The 17,500-nt window shown below is 33.0% G+C and overlaps 1 protein-coding gene across 1 annotated transcript in view; it reads left to right on the top strand.

The window, feature by feature from the left end:
- LOC122634711 overlaps positions 1–17,500 on the top strand; it is a gene marked incomplete at its 3' end in the record, with an annotated part of 52,082 nt that overhangs the window by 24,670 nt on the left and 9,912 nt on the right. The window lies entirely within an intron of this gene.

Here is a 17,500-nt window from a genome sequence, read left to right as displayed (position 1 = left end):
GTACTGTGTATGAAGCGTATTTCTTTTTCTTTTTTTTTTTTTTTTTTTTTCAAAGGGGAGAAAAGAAAAAGGAAATGCGTCGAGAGATATAAACGTGTGTGGGTGGGTAGTCTGAAGAGTGGGCCTTGAAAGATCAGGAAGGAAGTCCAACTTCTAGAATATAGTTACCGCGCACGTTAAACGATATTAGATTTAATAACTTCTTCTTGAAATTCTCGTCTCGTTCACACCTTTTTCTCGCTTTTTCTTTCTATTTTTTTTTCTTTTTTTTTTCTCTTTAAATTCAATTTCCAACATTTCCGAACTAATCCAAGGGAATATTCCTTCGAAAAAAATTATATATAAAAATGTAAAGAAAAAGAAGAAAGAAACGTAAAAAATTTTTTAAACTAAAGAACACAATTATGTGTCTGTAGAAACTATACGAAAATATTGAATCTAATTCGAGTTGAAATTTTAAAGAAAGAAAGAAAGGTTCTTGCACTTTCTTAGGATGTTCTTGTATATCCAACACGCAGCTCTACTATACACCGTTTAACCTCTCGAACTCTCGAGGGCTTGCAGAGACGTAAAGATAAAACTCGAACGAATGCGCGCGCACAATGCGAACGTTTACGTTTCTCTCAACTTAAATTCCATCTTACACGTTTTATTGAAGTATTTGGATGTGTACATACGTACATACATACATACGTACGTACGTATGTACATACATATATACATGAGCACGTGTGCATATGTGCGTGCATGTGGTACGAATGATGCGAAGAAAAACGGTACTTCCGTGATCACTCAAATAGACGTAGATTTTCATCGAACAAATGACGGAGTATGACGAGAACGAAATCAAAGTGAAATTGCTTCTCTGATTCTCCACTTTATCGGCTTTTATTGAAATCCGATGAAATTACTTCGGATGTCCTCCATTCAGAATGAAATTCGAGTAAAGAAAATGTTAAGGAAAAAGAAAGAGAAAGGAGTGAGGAGGAGAAGGAGGAGGAGGAGGAGGAGAAGTTGGAATAAGGAGAGAAAGAGAGAGAGGAATAGTATACGAAGGAGAAAGATACTTGTAGAAAGAGAAGGAAGAAGAGTGCAGGGGTAGAAGAACCGCACCCACCCTGGTTTATCGACCCGGTTACACCCTTATCCGAGCGAAGCCACGAATTTCCCTCCTTACCTACCTATATATATGTGTATATATATATGTATGTATGTATGTATGTATGTATGTATGTATGTATGTATGTATGTATATATTTATATTTATATAGTAAGAAAAGAGAGAAAGAAAAAGTAAGATGTGTATATATATATATATACAGATTTTATATATATGTGTATGTGTGTATATATTTATATATATATTTTTTTCTTATAAAATATTAGCAATTTTCTTTTCGTCTTAATTATCTCAACTTTTATCAGTGTATATAAATTGGTACTTTAAAACTCATTATAATATTATCGATTGAATGTGATAGATAAATTTTGAATTTGGAAAGATGCCAATATAGTTGTTTCAAAGACATATGGATATATATATATATATATATTTGTAATAGGCCATTACAGAGAGAGAAAGAGAGATTTGTTTTTAATCTTAATTATCTTTACTAATATCATTGCATATAAATTTGTACTTCAAATTCTCATTATAATATTATCGATCAGATGTGATAAATTTTGAATTTGGGTGGATGCCAATATGTTCATCTCAAAGACAAATACATACACACACATACACACACATATATATATATATATATATATATATATATATATATATATATATATAGGCCATTAGAGAGAAAGAGAGAGAAATTTAGTTTTTATCTTAATTATCTCGACTAATATCATTGCATAAATGTAGAGATATTATAGGTTTAACGTAATGTAATTGATTAAATCCGATACGTAAATTTGAAATTTGGAAAGATGCCAATATGTTAATCTCACAGACAATTACATACACACACGTATATACACGCGCGCGCACAATAGGCCATTAGAATTTATTTTCTCTTTTAATTATTTTCTAATATTAACTATTATGAAATAAATATCTATAACGTAGATTCGTTATAATGAATTCGATGAAATCGATAGGCAAATTTTGAATTTGGGAAATTGTCAATATGTTTGTTTCGAAAAGATTAATATACTATGCTAAGTCCTTTGACCTAAGTTTGACTCTAAATTGATATAATCAGCTGATCGTGTAGTAAGTGCATGTATATATGTGTACGAAATCGATAGATCAACGGGATAAATTGTGGAATTTGAGAAGTTGCCAATATATTTACATCAAAGACTACATACTAAGTCCATTGACCTAAGTTCATTGATCAGAGTTCAAGTAAATCAGCTGATCGTAGTAACATAATTATATTTGAAAGTTTAAATATAATCATTATGAATTCGATAGATGGATAAACAAATAAATAGATAGATAAATCGACGTATAAATTTCGAATTTGTAAAGTTAAACCTCTATGATGATGTATTTATATCGAAGACTACTCATACCGAGTCTGTTGACCTAGGTCTTTGACTCAAAGTTCATGCAAATCAGCTGATCATAGATAATGTAATTATATTACATAACTTAAATACAATCATTACGAATTCGATAGATACATAAATAGATCGATAAATAGATCGTTGTATAAATTTTTAATATGGAAGGTTAACCCTTTTAATATATTTATATCAAAGACTACTACGTAAGCAGAGATACACACGCGCACATTAAGTTCATTGACCTAAGCTTCCGACTCTAATTACATATATAGCGAATCAGCTGATCGAATGATAAATACCTTGAAAGACAAAAGGTATATGATTTAAATGGCTTCTCGAAATAATCGATATGCGAGACGAATCGAATTGCAGACTCAAAGTAGGCACGTGCACAAGATGATGCTGGATGTGCAGTAAGAAAGGAGCCGTAAAGATCCATGTAAGAGGATGCTGCGAGGATAGAAGAGAGTGGGGTGAGGTCAGAAATAGGGGAAGGAGGAGGGTGGAGAGGATGGCCGAGGGGGAGATACACTACGTAGCGGAAAGAAAGACGCAACGCGTCGTGGCGTGGTGGTATGATGGTGTGGTATCAAGAGGATGAGGTGGGGGTGTTGAGGTGAAGGAGGAGGGGGAGGAGGAGGTGGAGGAGGGTGCGCAAAGCGTGCAGTCACTCGCGTCTGCTTCTCTACTACTCCAGTATGCACGCGGACGGCGAGTCGGTCGGATATTGTGTTCCCTTGTATTATTAGTGTACTTTAGTGCATTTAGTGTTCCTTGTAGTGCAATTATTATTAGCTCCCGATAAATAATTCATTCATTTTTATTTCGATATTCGATATATATATATATATATATATATATATCATTCGTGGCAGGTATTTTTTTGACACGTGTGGACGCTTTTTTATTTTTTTTTATTTTTTTATTATTTTTTTTATTTTTTTTTTTTTTTAAAGGGACAGCAGGTTTCGCGGTTTGAGGAAAGGAAAAAGAAAAAAAGAAAAATACTAGTGATATTCGAGGTCATCCCAGCGGATGAATGTGTTTTCTCGATTGAATTTTATTCTGTTTGTTCTTTTTCTTCTTTTCATTTTTCTTTTTTTTTTTTTTTTTTTTTTATTGTTGTCGTCGTCGAAGCGATCTATTAACGTTATATAATTGTCTATACCAAGTTATTATTTCCTCCGCTTCTTGACGTTAAGTTTGACCTAGTATCTCTTCTTTGTTTCAATTTCTCTGTTTATCTCGTCATTTATAGTTTTTCGAAATTAATAGATCTGCGATTATTTTGGAATGAACTTTGAACGAATGAGATAATTATCTGCTGCGACAGGTTCCTTGTTATCTTGTTCGTTGAACGAGTTAAATAGGATAGGTTGTTGCATCGAGGATCTCACATAATAAGTATTTCCAATCTTCGAGAGAAAATCTATGTAAATGTAGATAATTATCTAACGGGTTATTACCTCGGTTCGTTCGTTACGTAAGTTATGAAGATAATACTTTTCGATGTGTTTCATCGTTCATGGGGTTTCGAAATGAAAAAAAAAAGAAAATAAAGAAAGAAACAGGAAAAGAAAAAGAAAAGAAATCTATAAATGTTAGATAATTACATGCTCGATTATCATCTAATTCATTGAGGGATGCTATCGTTTCATTACGATCGCTCGTAATAATTATTTGTTATCCTTTTACAAATCTAAAATTTACGAACGTCAGATAATGACCGAATTCGTTCGAGTGTAAAAAAAAGGTACAAAAGTAAAAGAATGTTCCAAAGGGATTTTTCAAAATTAATCACTCTTTTCGAGACTCATTATTCGCTAATTAGGACCGTGGTATAATTAAGATCGTAGTTTCACGAGCGAAGCTTGTAGTTTTGCAGCCTGAAAAAAAAAAAAGAAAAAAGGAAGAAGAACAAAAAGTCAAGTTAATACAAAGAACAGAATCGCGACAACGATTGATCGATCTTTAAAGTCGCTTAAGAACTTTTACGTACACCCTATATATCTGTTCCAGTTATTATCTCGTTCGTTGACGTAATCATTATTGTTAACACGTCATCGTTTGTGATCAATCTTCCTCATATTCTCGTTGCTTACCTAACGATTTATATTGTTATCATTCGACATATTGAGATTATAACGTTTAATTTAAAAAATCAATACCTCCTTTTCATTCATGCAAGTTATACACTAGGATAAGGATCTTTGAAAGGGTTTCTTTTTTTTTTTTTTTTTCTTTTTCTTCTTTTTTTTTCGAGGTAGACGATCGTTCGACAGGAGACACAAGTGATAATAATAAATAAGTGATAAAGATCGGACCTTTCTTTAGCCAAGATAGTCGGGCATTAAGTATAATAAGAACGACATCGTGTGTCCTCTTCGCGTAGACGGTATAATCGGCCTCTTTATTCAACCGCTCGACCTACTTTCCAAGTTATTCTCTTCAAAGACCGACGCGTCGTGTACCGCAAACTTTTTCTTCTCTAGGGCACATCGACGTCTTGGTTTTTATTATCGCTGTAAGAAAACATATATTCGGTTAACGCTCCGAGTACATATGTATGTATGTATGTATGTATGTATGTATGTATGTATGTATGTATGTATGTATGGGCGTGCATACACGTATGTTTGATTTTTCTTTTCTTTCTTTCTTTCTTTCTTTACAAAAATAAGGGGTAAAAAATATTTCTTGTTGAATTAAGAAGTAGAAAAAATATTCGTATATATTTATATCGAATCGATGTTGATTTTGTACTTGTAACGATTTTTTTAACATCGTTTGTCTAAATATTGAATTATTTTTTAATATTATGCACGAACGATACGATATAATATATGTACGTGTGTATATATATATATTATTGTTTATACTATACTATACTATTTTATACTAGACTATAACATACCGTTACGATATATACTATACGTTGTATAGTATTATTATTACATGCATATGTACATGCAATAGTACATTATAAAATGAACATAATATAGAACATTGTTTACGTATTATATAAACGATACGATTAATGCCTTAACACGATAGAAATTAATAAAATAACGCGAAAAGTTATTACACTGGATCAACAAGTTAAAAAGAAACGTTCCAGATGATTGTCCGCGATGAAGCAAACCGAGTGTCTGGGATAAGTAAATAAGACAAAAAGATTTAAAAAAAAAAAAGATGCAACGGGCAGAACAGAAAAATAAAGTATGATAATAAAAACTTGGCGAACAACTTAGAAAATGGAGGATGACGAGATAAGAAAGACAAAGATATAAAGAGGAGAGAAGTAAAGAAAAGAGTATACAAAAAAAAACACATGAAATGTATATTATTCGCGAGAAATAATTCTGTCTGTTTCTGTCGGTCGATCGTAAACGAGAGAGAGAGAGAGAGAGAGTACGGAAAAAGCGTAGTAGTGAATGATAGAAGAGAAGAGGGGGTTGTGGTCGGGTTAGAGGGATGGTGGGGGTGGAGGAAGTTAGGGGAGAGAACGAGAGAAAAAAAATAACAGAAAAAGAAAGGGAGAAAAAAGGGAAAAGGGTGAAAGGAGGTGGAAAATGAAAGGAAACATCGGGGAATCCGAGTTTAAACGATGCACGGTAGAAGGAAACTTAAAGGGGTGAGGAGAGAGGGTGGAATCGAGAGGTGAGGGATGAAGGAGGAAGGGAATACGAAGGGAAAAGCTTTTTTCGCGTGGAAAAAGTGAGTTTTTCAAGAGTAGACGGAGAAGCGCGCGTATATACGAGGGGGACGAAAGGAAGGGGTGAGAGGGTGAGTGGGGATAGGATATATACTTCTTCTGTTTTACGCGTTTTCATTCGGAAAAAAAGGGTTGACGAGGGAAATTGCGAGTGTCATAGTCGTCTCGTCTCGTCTCGTCTCGTCTCGTCTCGTCTCGTCTTGTCTCGTTTCGTTTCGTCTGGTCTGGTCTGGTCTGGTCTGGTCTGGTCTGGTCTGGTTTGGTTTCGTCTCTTCTCGTAATCGTCGTTGTCGTTGTCCTCACTTTGACGACGATGATAACGGTGTTGTGAGCCATCTAAGCCACTTTGTCTGGTCTGCGATTCAAAAAAAAAAAAAAAAGAGAGGTAAAAACAAGAGGAAAGAAAGAAAGAAAGGAATTGGCGGGAAAAAGAAAAATTTGTGGAATATTCGTGAGGTTTTCTCTTTTTCTTTTTCTTTCCTCTTTTTTAAGGGCAGGAAGGAGGGAACAGTAGGCTATTTTTGTCTCGTCTACGATCAAGAGGAAAGAAAAAGTAAAAGGAGGAAAAATTGGTGGGAGAAAGGAAAGATTCGTAAAAAATTTGTGAAATATTCGGTGTATGTTTCGGAGAGGAGGGTGTTTCTTGTAGGAGGTTGTTGTTGTTGTTGTTGTTGTTGTTGTTGTTTTATGCTTTTTTTTTTTTTTTCTTTTTCATATTTCTCGTATCTTTGTTATTATGGACCACTCGTAAGCTCGAAAACGTTAACGATCTCTTAGAGAGTTGCTTTAGGCTATTGGTCATAGGGTTGCTTCTTCTTTGAGATAGAGAAAAGGAGTCTCTACGTTTTAAACAAAAAGATGATAAAGTGTTCTCCTTTCTTTATCTTTCTGCTCTTAGTGCTTTGCTCTTCCAGTCGACCATTTGAAATTTTTCTTATTCTCCAACGGATTTCATTTTTAAAGAAGAAGATCGAGTGAAATTTCAGTCTAAGGATATAACAAAAGAAAATTATATATATATATATATATATATATATATATATATATATGAAATACATAAAGTATCTTGTATCTTTATACATAAGCAATTAATAATGATGACTATAATATCTAAGAAGAAATTTGTCACACTTCATTTCATTTTCGTATTATATATTATCAATAATAAGAGATAAACGTATTAACTTTTTATGCTCGACTTTCACGTACTACAAAATTTTATATTTAATAGATAATTTTTTATATATATTAAGATCAAATAAACTAAACATGAGAATTGATTTTTTGAATCAAACCGAATCGATTCGATCCCCTTTCTCTCGTTTTTAAAAGATAGGAAATGTGAATAAGAAAAGAATCAAGTCAACATTCTATTCTCCTATTTTTCTGACATTTCAATGGAAGATACAATACTAACAAAAATCAAAGGACTTTTTAGTCGAATCTAATCGATTTTATTTTCTATTTCCTCTTCTCACTCTCTCTTTTTTTTTTTTTTTTTTTTTTTTTACTTTTGATACGAAAAGTTTTGATATAATAAATATGAATGAGAAATGAATGAAATAACAATTCTATTCTATTCTTCTAATTCAATAGAACATTTCAACAGAAAGTAATAATCGAAATAAAATGATTTCGAAAGAAAATCTAACAAATTTTATTCCTTCTCTCTCTCTCTCTCTCTCTCTCTCTCTCTCTCTCTCTCTCTCTCTCTCTCTCTCTCTCTTTCTCTCTTTTCTCTACAGAAAATATGATTGAGAAAAGAATAAAATAACAATTCTATTCTCACCTTTTTCTAATACGATACAAAATTTTAAATAGGAGAAAAAAATAATAATAATAATAATAAAAGTCAAATGATTTGGAATTTAAAAAATCTCGTTCTTTTTTTTACAATGAAAAAAAATATGAATGAGAAAAGAACATAAGCTACTTTTCAACTGGTCGTTTCATGGTAGTCAAGTTAATTCCAGTATCTCGTTACTATCGTGGGAAGAAAAAAAAATGTTAGATATAGAAGAAGTCAGTGCCGTTACCACAGTCATTGCCGGCAACCTCGTCCTCGTTGTCTTCGCTGTCTTCGTCGTCTTCGTCTTCGTCGTCGTCGTCGTCGTCGTCGTCGTCGTCGTTGTCGTTGTCGTTGTAAAGTCAAGACGTTGAGGTAGAAGAGGCTTGGAACGAAGTTAAGCCCGTCGAAAGGCTCGTCTCCAATTACCTAGCAGAACTCGCAGCCTCGAGCTCCAACTCCGTATACGCGTTTATATATATGCGTGCGTGTGTATGTGTGTATACATATATAGAAGATATGTCATATAAGAGTATACAGATATATATATATGTGAGTGCGTATGTGTGAGAAAAAAGAGAAGAAAGTTAGAGGGTGAAGAGTTTCCTGCCACCTTTCTCTCTAAAGTCTTTTTCGAGCTTGCTTTGTAATTATCTTTTGATGAAATTCTCTCTTTTTTCTTTCTTTCTTTCTTTCTTTCTTTCTTTTTTTCTTTTTCTTTTTCTTTTTACGATAAGAATGATACGTGATTATTCGTTGTTCTTTAAAGGATAGGACTTTAGTCGATTTTTTTTTTTGCTTTCCTTTTTTTAACAAAATTGTATCTGTACATGTGTTTACTATACGTATATATCAGCTGATGGTCTTAAATAATCACGCAGAGTAATAAAAATTTGTCCCGTAAAAAAAAAAAAAAGAAAAAAAAAATGAAAATGAGAAAAATTGCAGAAAAATTTTTCTCTTAACTCTGCACATTGTTTCATCGATTCTATCAAAACCATGTTTAGCAAATGTATAACTGTGTCTGTATAAAATCAAAATTTTCCAAGAAACGAATGAACGAATGAACGAACGAACGAACGAACGAACGTATTTAGGTCGTCGAAATAATATTTGCCTTTGATGTATTGACATTCGTGAATGCATTTGGGACCTAGAGTAACGTGCCAGGAATATTGACTTTTAGCCTACGAAATTCGTTGATCCTCCCGATATCATCTCGTCGTAACCTGCCGTAAGATATCGATAAAGTTTAAAAGGGCTTTTGAGGGAACGACGCGTTCTGATGGTAATATTATTCCCTTCCATCCCTTTCATCTTTCATCTCTCTCTCATCTCTCTCTCATCTCTCTCAACTCTCTCATCACCCAATCCCAACCCTCGAACTAAAACCCCCTACTTTTCGTCTCGAGAGTACACGGTTGAAAATTGTTCGTTGATATATTTTATCTGTTAGTTATACATACCACTCGGGATAATGCCAGTAATTAAATGGATTGCGAAATTTTAGATTCGATTTTATTCTTCTCTCTCTCTCTCTCTCTCTCTCTCTCTCTCTCTCTCTCTCTCTCTCTCTCTCTTTCTCTCTAATTTTTGCCTTATCCTAACGTTCGACTTTTAGTTACGACCAACCCCCTTCTTCCTCCCCTCCATTCCTCTTCCCCTACTCGACCCACTTTCTTCTACCTACCAGGACGAATTTTCTTTCATAAATGAAGAACAGAGAACACGTATGCATCTATGTACGTATGTACATATGTATGTACGTATGTATTTTACTTGGTGGTTCCTTTGGATCTACCTAACTGAATTACGTTTGATTTAAGATGGTTTTCTCTCTGTCTTCTATTACGTCACGGATGACCTTTCATCGATATATCCATTGGGCGAGGTCAAAAGTTTCTACTTATTGGGTCACGAACGTTTTTATGTCTTTTTTTTTCTTTCTTCTTCTTTTTTTTTTTTCTTTTTAATACGAGTTAACATTTTTATTCGTTTTGTTTTGTTCCTCTCTCTTTCTCTCTTTTTCTCTCTCTGTTTTTCTTTTTTTTTTTTTTTCTTTCTATTTTTACCGAATCCGAATAATAAGAAGAAACATTTGCTTAGAAAAAGAGCCTTCGTAAAAGCTTTATCGATTTTTAATAATCCCCTTTGAACTTTTGGCACACATCGAAGTTTTTTTATCTTTTGAAATCGCTCGTGTATAGGGTGTGATATCGTATATACATATTTATATATATATATATGTGCGTGTGTGTATACGTGAGCGCTTGCGATAGTAGTTTTACTAGTTTCACATTAGGGCTATTAGGATCATAATATTAGTTATGGTTATTTGATATTAATCTTTGATGACCGTGTTAATTAAAATATTCGTTCAATATAATTGTTATTAATGATGTCGGTTAATTGCATTTTATTTATAATTTTTCAAAATGCTTTAATAACGTGTCAATTTATTTTTCTGTTCTTTCTTCTTTTTCTTTTTTGTTTTTAATTTACTTGGATTATTATTCAAATATATTCAGAAGCAATATTTAATTAAATGTTTGACATTTTAATAAGGCTAATTTGATAATTACATACGCAATACATATGCGCATACGTTTCTTCTATTTTTTTATTATTTATAATGAATAATAACTTACGTTATAAAATTTATTATTTCAAAATATTCGTAATAATTCGTAAACTTTCTTTAATTTATTCTCTTAATATATTTATATAGAATAATAATTATCGTTAAAGCGCGGAAGTTATGTAAACAAGTTAATGGGTGATATTTAATTAAACGTTTAACGATTTAATTGGCTTATGCACTAATTAGAGAATTATGTAATGCGCATTTTTGTTTTTGTTTTTTTTATAATGAATAATAGTTATTATTCATTGCGGGCTTGTTTAAAGAGGATCACATTTCTTGACATAATACGATATGAAAATTCGCAGTTATGGGTTAGGAGCTTATCAACGTTAAAAGCGCAAGCGCAACGTCATTACGCGTTTGGTGTTCATGCGATCATTACGAGGCGTCACGCCTCGGTAATTAAATAGCGATGCACGTCTCTCTCGTACGTCTACTTGATTAAATCGTTGATCATTTGACATATAAAAGAACGAAAATTCAAATTTAACTTCTTCTGCGCAACTTCTTCGCAAATTAATATTTCGAATAAAGTTCTTTACGAGTTGGTACTTGAAAAAAAAAAAAAAAAAGAAAAAAAAGAGAAAGAAAGTAAAAAAGGAGATTGAGAAGAAATTTAACACGATGTAATCTTGAAAGATTAATTTATCGAGGATTAATTAATATACGCGAATTATTAATTAAAAAATGTGAAAGTTGAAACACGATTAAAGGGTATCGATTATCGAAATGCATATTGGGTCGTTGTATCCTTGAACGATCAGAGATAACGAATAAAAAGATTAGAGAGTGATCCGAGAACGATCTATCGATCGATACTAATAGGATTTAGTTCGTTATAAAAAAAAAAAAAAGATAAATGATTTAGAAATCTAATCGAAACGAGATGTATGGATTAAACTTGGATGATACTAACTCGATGAAAAGAATCAGTAACATTAGATTGATTATTATGATGCTTATATCACGGACTAATTAACGAATCGACCTATCGAATATACCAAGAAAAGAAATGTCGACTAATGAAGCCTCGACTATAATCGGAGAGTATCGATTATCGAAATATTACGTAGATAACCTATCCTCGTAGCGCAACCCACGAAGACAAATAAAAATTAAAAAGGAATCCAAATATGAGGATGATCGATCGATCGAGAACTTTGATTAATAGACTGAACATACATTTTATATATGCATTTATACCGTAGCTATAACAGACTACTTAACGAAACTATAAACTAAGGCAAATCTTAAAGAAAGGAAAAGAAAATATCAAAAAATATATCTCGAAACGATTAAAAATCGTACATGATCAATCGATCGATAGATCGATCGAAACAAAAAGATACATTTCAAACGTTTCACCTAAATCCAATTACAAAGTAATTAACAGATCGATCTCTATTCGATAAATTAATTAACAGGCGCCCAATAATAATCGTATCTATCGATCAAATAAGAGAACAGGGTCACATCGAGATGAAATCTCGTTAATCCTTAACGCTTCGATAGAGAGAAAAAAAAAAGCAAAGAGAAGGGAAAAAGGGGAAGGAAGCAAAAGAAAGAAAGGAAGAAAGAAAAGGAAGAAGAAAAAGTAAAACGAATCGCCACGAAAAATCATCGAAACAACGCGAACAATTAATCACCGAGGCTTGCATCGAGGGTGAAAAAAAGTGTAAGCGGGTGAAAGAAAAAAGGGGTGGGGGGAAACAGAAAAAAAAATAAAAATAAAAATAAAAAGATAAAAAGGAAAAGGAAAAAGAGAGGAAAGCAAAAAAGGGAAGCCAACTCCAATTCACACGGCAACGATTAACGTAATAAAAAGGGCAAAAAGCGCGGGGTTTTGCGTTCAGAGAGAGAGAGAGAGAGAGAGAGAGAGAGAGAGAGAGAGAGAGAGAGAGAGAGAGAGAGAGAGAGAGAGAGAGAGAGAGAGAGAGAGAGAGAGAGAGAGAGAGAGAGAGAAGAGAAAGAGAGAAAGAGAGAGAAAGCTTCGAAATCTCTTCTCAATAGTAAGAACGAATGAGGTGGGGATAAAAGAGAAATGCAATGAGAATGCTAGAGCGAAAGAAAGAGAGAGAAAGAGAGACAGAGAGGGGGGCGAGAGAAGAGGGTGGAGTGGGTAAGTGAGGGGAAAGGAAAAGGATGGATGCGTGTACGCGCATGCACGGCCACCCATTGCCCTTCCGTAACCCGGTCGTGCGCTTTACGAGTAAGCTTTTGCTCCAGTAACCAACGACGCGCTACATCCGTCGTTTGCTTCTCTCTCCGTTCACATTTACACGCGTACGCACACTATATATATATATATATATATATATATATATGTGCGTCTATATACATATATATGCCATATATATGTATATCTATATTCGTATCTCTCTTACTCTCTCTCCGTTGCATGTATCTTTTTTCCTTCTCTTTCTTTAACTCTCATATACATATGCACTCTTTCTCTTTCTCTCTCTTTCTTTCTCTTTCTCTCTCTTTCTTTCTTTCTCTTTCTTTCTTTCTCTTTCTTTCTCATTCTGTAAAGGCGTGCATATAAACAGAACAAGTAAATACCTGGAAAGCGTCGCGAAGAGGACTCCTAAGCGAAGCTCGTTAACCTCTGTAAAACGTTAAACGTTCGACTACTACGACTACTACGACTATTACGACTATTACGACTATTACGACTACGACTACGACTACGACTACGAGTACGAGTACGAGTACGAGTATGAGTACGACTACTACGATCATGACGTACGACGTCGACGACGCCCCTTTTTCTTCGAGTTTGCAAGTTCGATGCGTTTAAGTGCATAAGATGCATTAGCTCGAAATCCAATTATTTCCTCTTCAATTATTCTAGTTTCTTTTTTTAACTCGAAACACGATTCATTATTTCTTTTTTTATTTACTCCTTCGTTCGTTGATTCATTCATTCATTCATTCATTCATTCATTCATTCATTCATTCATTCGTCTATTCATTTATTTCTTTAATCTAATTCGTTTTTATCAGTGAAAATTCTTTTCTCTTTTTTTTTTTTTCCATTCGATCATAACTCTCTTACCGATTTTTCTTTTTGTTTTCTTCTTTTATTTATTCTTTTTTTCGTAATTTAATAAAAGCAAAGTATTCTTCTACGATCATTCATGAATTAATTATATTTACGTTATACGAACGAGTGCATGAAAACAACGTTAAAGTGTACACATACATACATACATACGTATATATAATATTATTATTAACAAACAAGTCAAAGTGTGTGTGTGTGTGTGTGTGTGTGTGTCGATGCACGCACAAGCGATCAAACGTTCATTTCCTACGTTACAAAAACGAAAAGTTAGACCGTGAAAATCCGACGACGATTGGTGCAAACGTTTTAAATTACGAATACATGAAACAAAACTCAAAAACGAAAACTACGAAAAGAAAACTAAAAAAGAAACTATAGAAAAGCGTGTAAAACAGATCGAGTAGAAAAACGAAAGAGAATGTGTAGTAAGTGCAGCGAATGTTGTCAAGGATCTAGGCACAGCGTGGACGTAAGCCCAGCCTCGGGATCAGATTCGGAAACCTCAGGTAAACGAATTCGGATTCCAATCTAAACGCGAACCACCTGAACCACTCCCAACTCACCGTCGTCTTTTTCCTTCTCGCTCAACGAACAAAAAAGAAAAAGAATATATATATATATATATAAAAGAAAAAAAATAAGAAGAAAAAGAAAAAGGAAAATTGCATGCAAACATACGAACATACGAACGAACAAACAAACAAAATCTTCCTATCAATTTTAAGCTTCCAATTAGTCAAACCGGTAAAGTCCAATCGGAAAGCATCGCGTTTGTTCGAACAGGAAAAAATAAAAAAAGAAAATAGAAAAAAAAAAAGAAAAAAAAAAGAGTTTCATCGAGAGTTAGTTCGCTTCCGTAAATTCCCTTCGAGTCCATTTCCCTCTTTCTCCCCTTCCTCCCTTCCCCTCTTATCTCCCTCTCTCTCTCTTTCCTCGACCTGCCCCAACCTCTATCGTTCCGTCCTCTCTCTCTCTCTCTCTCTCTCTGTCTCTCATCTCTCTCATCTCTCTCATCACCGTTCTCAGCATCACCTCAAAGCTCATCCACGATTCAACGGACAAATAATTTCCTCGTCTCTCTACTGGCTCCTACTATGCGAAGTTATTCGAAGCTATCGGATCTGTATAAAAAGTCATTTTCTCTCGGATAACGATGCTTTCATCGTCGCTTAACGACAAGAACGTTTGACGTCGTTCCTTCTTTACACAGAGTAATTCTAACAGCGAAAATTCCGAGAAATATAATTTGACTTTTTCCTTGGCCCCTCCTATCATTTCTATTTCTAGTTTTATGTCTACTTCTTTCTCTTTTTTTTTTTTTTCGGTTTCTATTGTTACTACTACTACTATTACTGCTACTGGTACTGCTACTATTGCTACTACTACTGCTCTTTATTTATTTGTTTTTAGCTATTATTTTTCTTTATCGTATTTTAATTTAATATAATTGGATATATATATATTCTTTTTTTTTTCTTTTTTTTTTTTTTTTTTTTGATTCGATCAAAAATTTATGAAACTTGAGCATGTTTGAAATCGCTATAAATCTTACAAAAAAGTAAGATCGAGCTAATCCGATGCAGCATTTAATTATTATACAATTGAGTCGATCTAATAAAAGTGTTAATTTCAAAATTTATATAGCAATTAATTATCGATCATAATTCTTTTCTTTCTTTTTTTAATCAATACCAAGCTAATGAGAGGTAAAAGAAATTTGAAATTCGATGTAAAGAAGTACGAATGTGATTTTGTACGTAACTCGAGATACTCTCTCGTATACTTTCGAAAAGGAAACTAAGTTTGATGTGAGAAAGAAAATAGAGGAAGGGTTAAAAGAGAAAGAGAGAAAGAGACAGAGAAGACAAAATAAGATCTACGTTTTTTGTCGGTGTCGTAAACGGGGTTACGCTACTGAAAAGGAAAACGATGAAAAGAAAAAAAAAAAAAAAAAAAAAAAAAACTAAGGAAGAGCTTACAGCTCCGAGCGAACTTTCTTACATCTTTTTCCTTAGATCTTCTTTAACACTCTCCATTTCCTTTTTTCTTTTTTTTTATTTCGTAAATATACCGAAAGATATTTAATCGTCCGACTTGACCTTTGTATATAACTTGTGTTCAAACTTATATCTTTCTTTCTCTCTATTTTTTTTTTTTTTTTTTAATCATCTTTTTCGTCGTTGAATTTACAAGTTGAAGTTATATTAACAGTAATCAATAGCAACTTGTCAAAGTCTAATTTATATAATACCACATTGAACACGTTAAAAATAAAAAATTTTGTTACGTCATAAAAGATGAAAGTTTTGCGATTAAGATGAACCTACTAATTATGATTAACGTCGATGTGATACTAAAAAAAGAAAGCTTCTTCTTTTATTCGTTTTAAAAATGAATGCAATAAAAGTATTATATTCGCAAATTCAATGATTATGTTGAAATCTAGTTTTTATCGTCTTTAGAAGGAATTAAAATATTAAACAATTTTTTGCAAGCGGAAGAACTTGCACTTTGCGGAAAATTGCATTTTGAATTTAAAATTTATCTTTCTCTCCTTTCTCTCTCTCTCTCTCTCTCTCTTTTCTCGTTTCTTTAATAAAACAAAATTTTTGTGTAATGATAATAGACGAACGATAATATCGATGGCGAGCCATTCGATTGCAACATTTGCAAATATTGCGAGCTCGGTAACGTACTGATCGAACGAGAAAATATTACGATGAAAAATTTTTTTACGAAAAAAAAAAAAAAAAAGAAACAAGAGACAAAATTTGAAAAAAAAGAACAAGAAACAAAGAAAGAAGAAAAGATCTCTTGGTCGACAAGGAACCAATTTAGTTATGGTTTCTTGTCCTGGGTATAATTAACGATAGCTTTTTTTTACCTAACAAATACTTCGAAAGAAAATAGGTTGTCATGGCGTAAATCTAAATTCATAACTCCCACGTGACCGAGAACAGAATAGAACGTCTCCTGGATCCTTATAAATTTACGAACGCGTATATCTACGGTCCTGCGGAAACAAGAGTAGGTGTATACCCCGTTACCCGTAAAATATGCAAACTGTGTACCAGGTATGGCTCGGCAGTACCATATATACTCGTACGATTACCATCTTTCACGACCCATTTAAACCAAAAGATGCCCCTATTTTTTTATTCTTTTTTTTTTTTTTTTTTAATTTTTTTTTTCAATTTTTTTTTTTATTTATTCATTTTTTTTTCCTCGAGAGTCTTTCCCATAGAGATATTGCACGGATCCACTTTTCCGCGAAGAAAAAATATTAGGAGAACGCAAAGTCGTTTATTGAAAAAATTCTGAGAAACGTATTGACGTTTTTAATATCTATGTACGTTTTAATATTTGTCCTTTTTTTATTATTCATATTACAAATATTCGTGTTTATTCGTTAGATAACACGTCGCGATATAAATCTTGAGTTAGAACATTTTACGACGGTAATGAAAAAGATATGGGACGTTTACTTTGAAAGATATATCGATAAATTCTCGAAAGTAGTTACGCGTTCTTTTTTTTTTTTTTTTTTATTTATTACTACTAGTACTACTACTAACGTGGATAATTTTTGAAACACTGAAATTCCTACAAGAGAAAAGAAAAAGAAAAGAAAGATGGTGGCACGGTCACTTTTTTTAATATTTCTTTTGTTCGATATCATAAATATTCATCTCTTATATTTCCCATTGCAAGATTTCACTGCGTCGTTACCGAGTTAGAAAATATTAGGATGCGAATGAATAAAGAAAA

The sequence above is a fragment of the Vespula pensylvanica genome, chromosome 15, assembly GCF_014466175.1.
Source record: "Vespula pensylvanica isolate Volc-1 chromosome 15, ASM1446617v1, whole genome shotgun sequence".
Taxonomy (NCBI): Eukaryota; Metazoa; Arthropoda; class Insecta; order Hymenoptera; family Vespidae; genus Vespula; species Vespula pensylvanica.
Note: the sequence above shows the minus strand (reverse complement) of the source record. Positions and strands in the feature narration are given on the sequence as shown.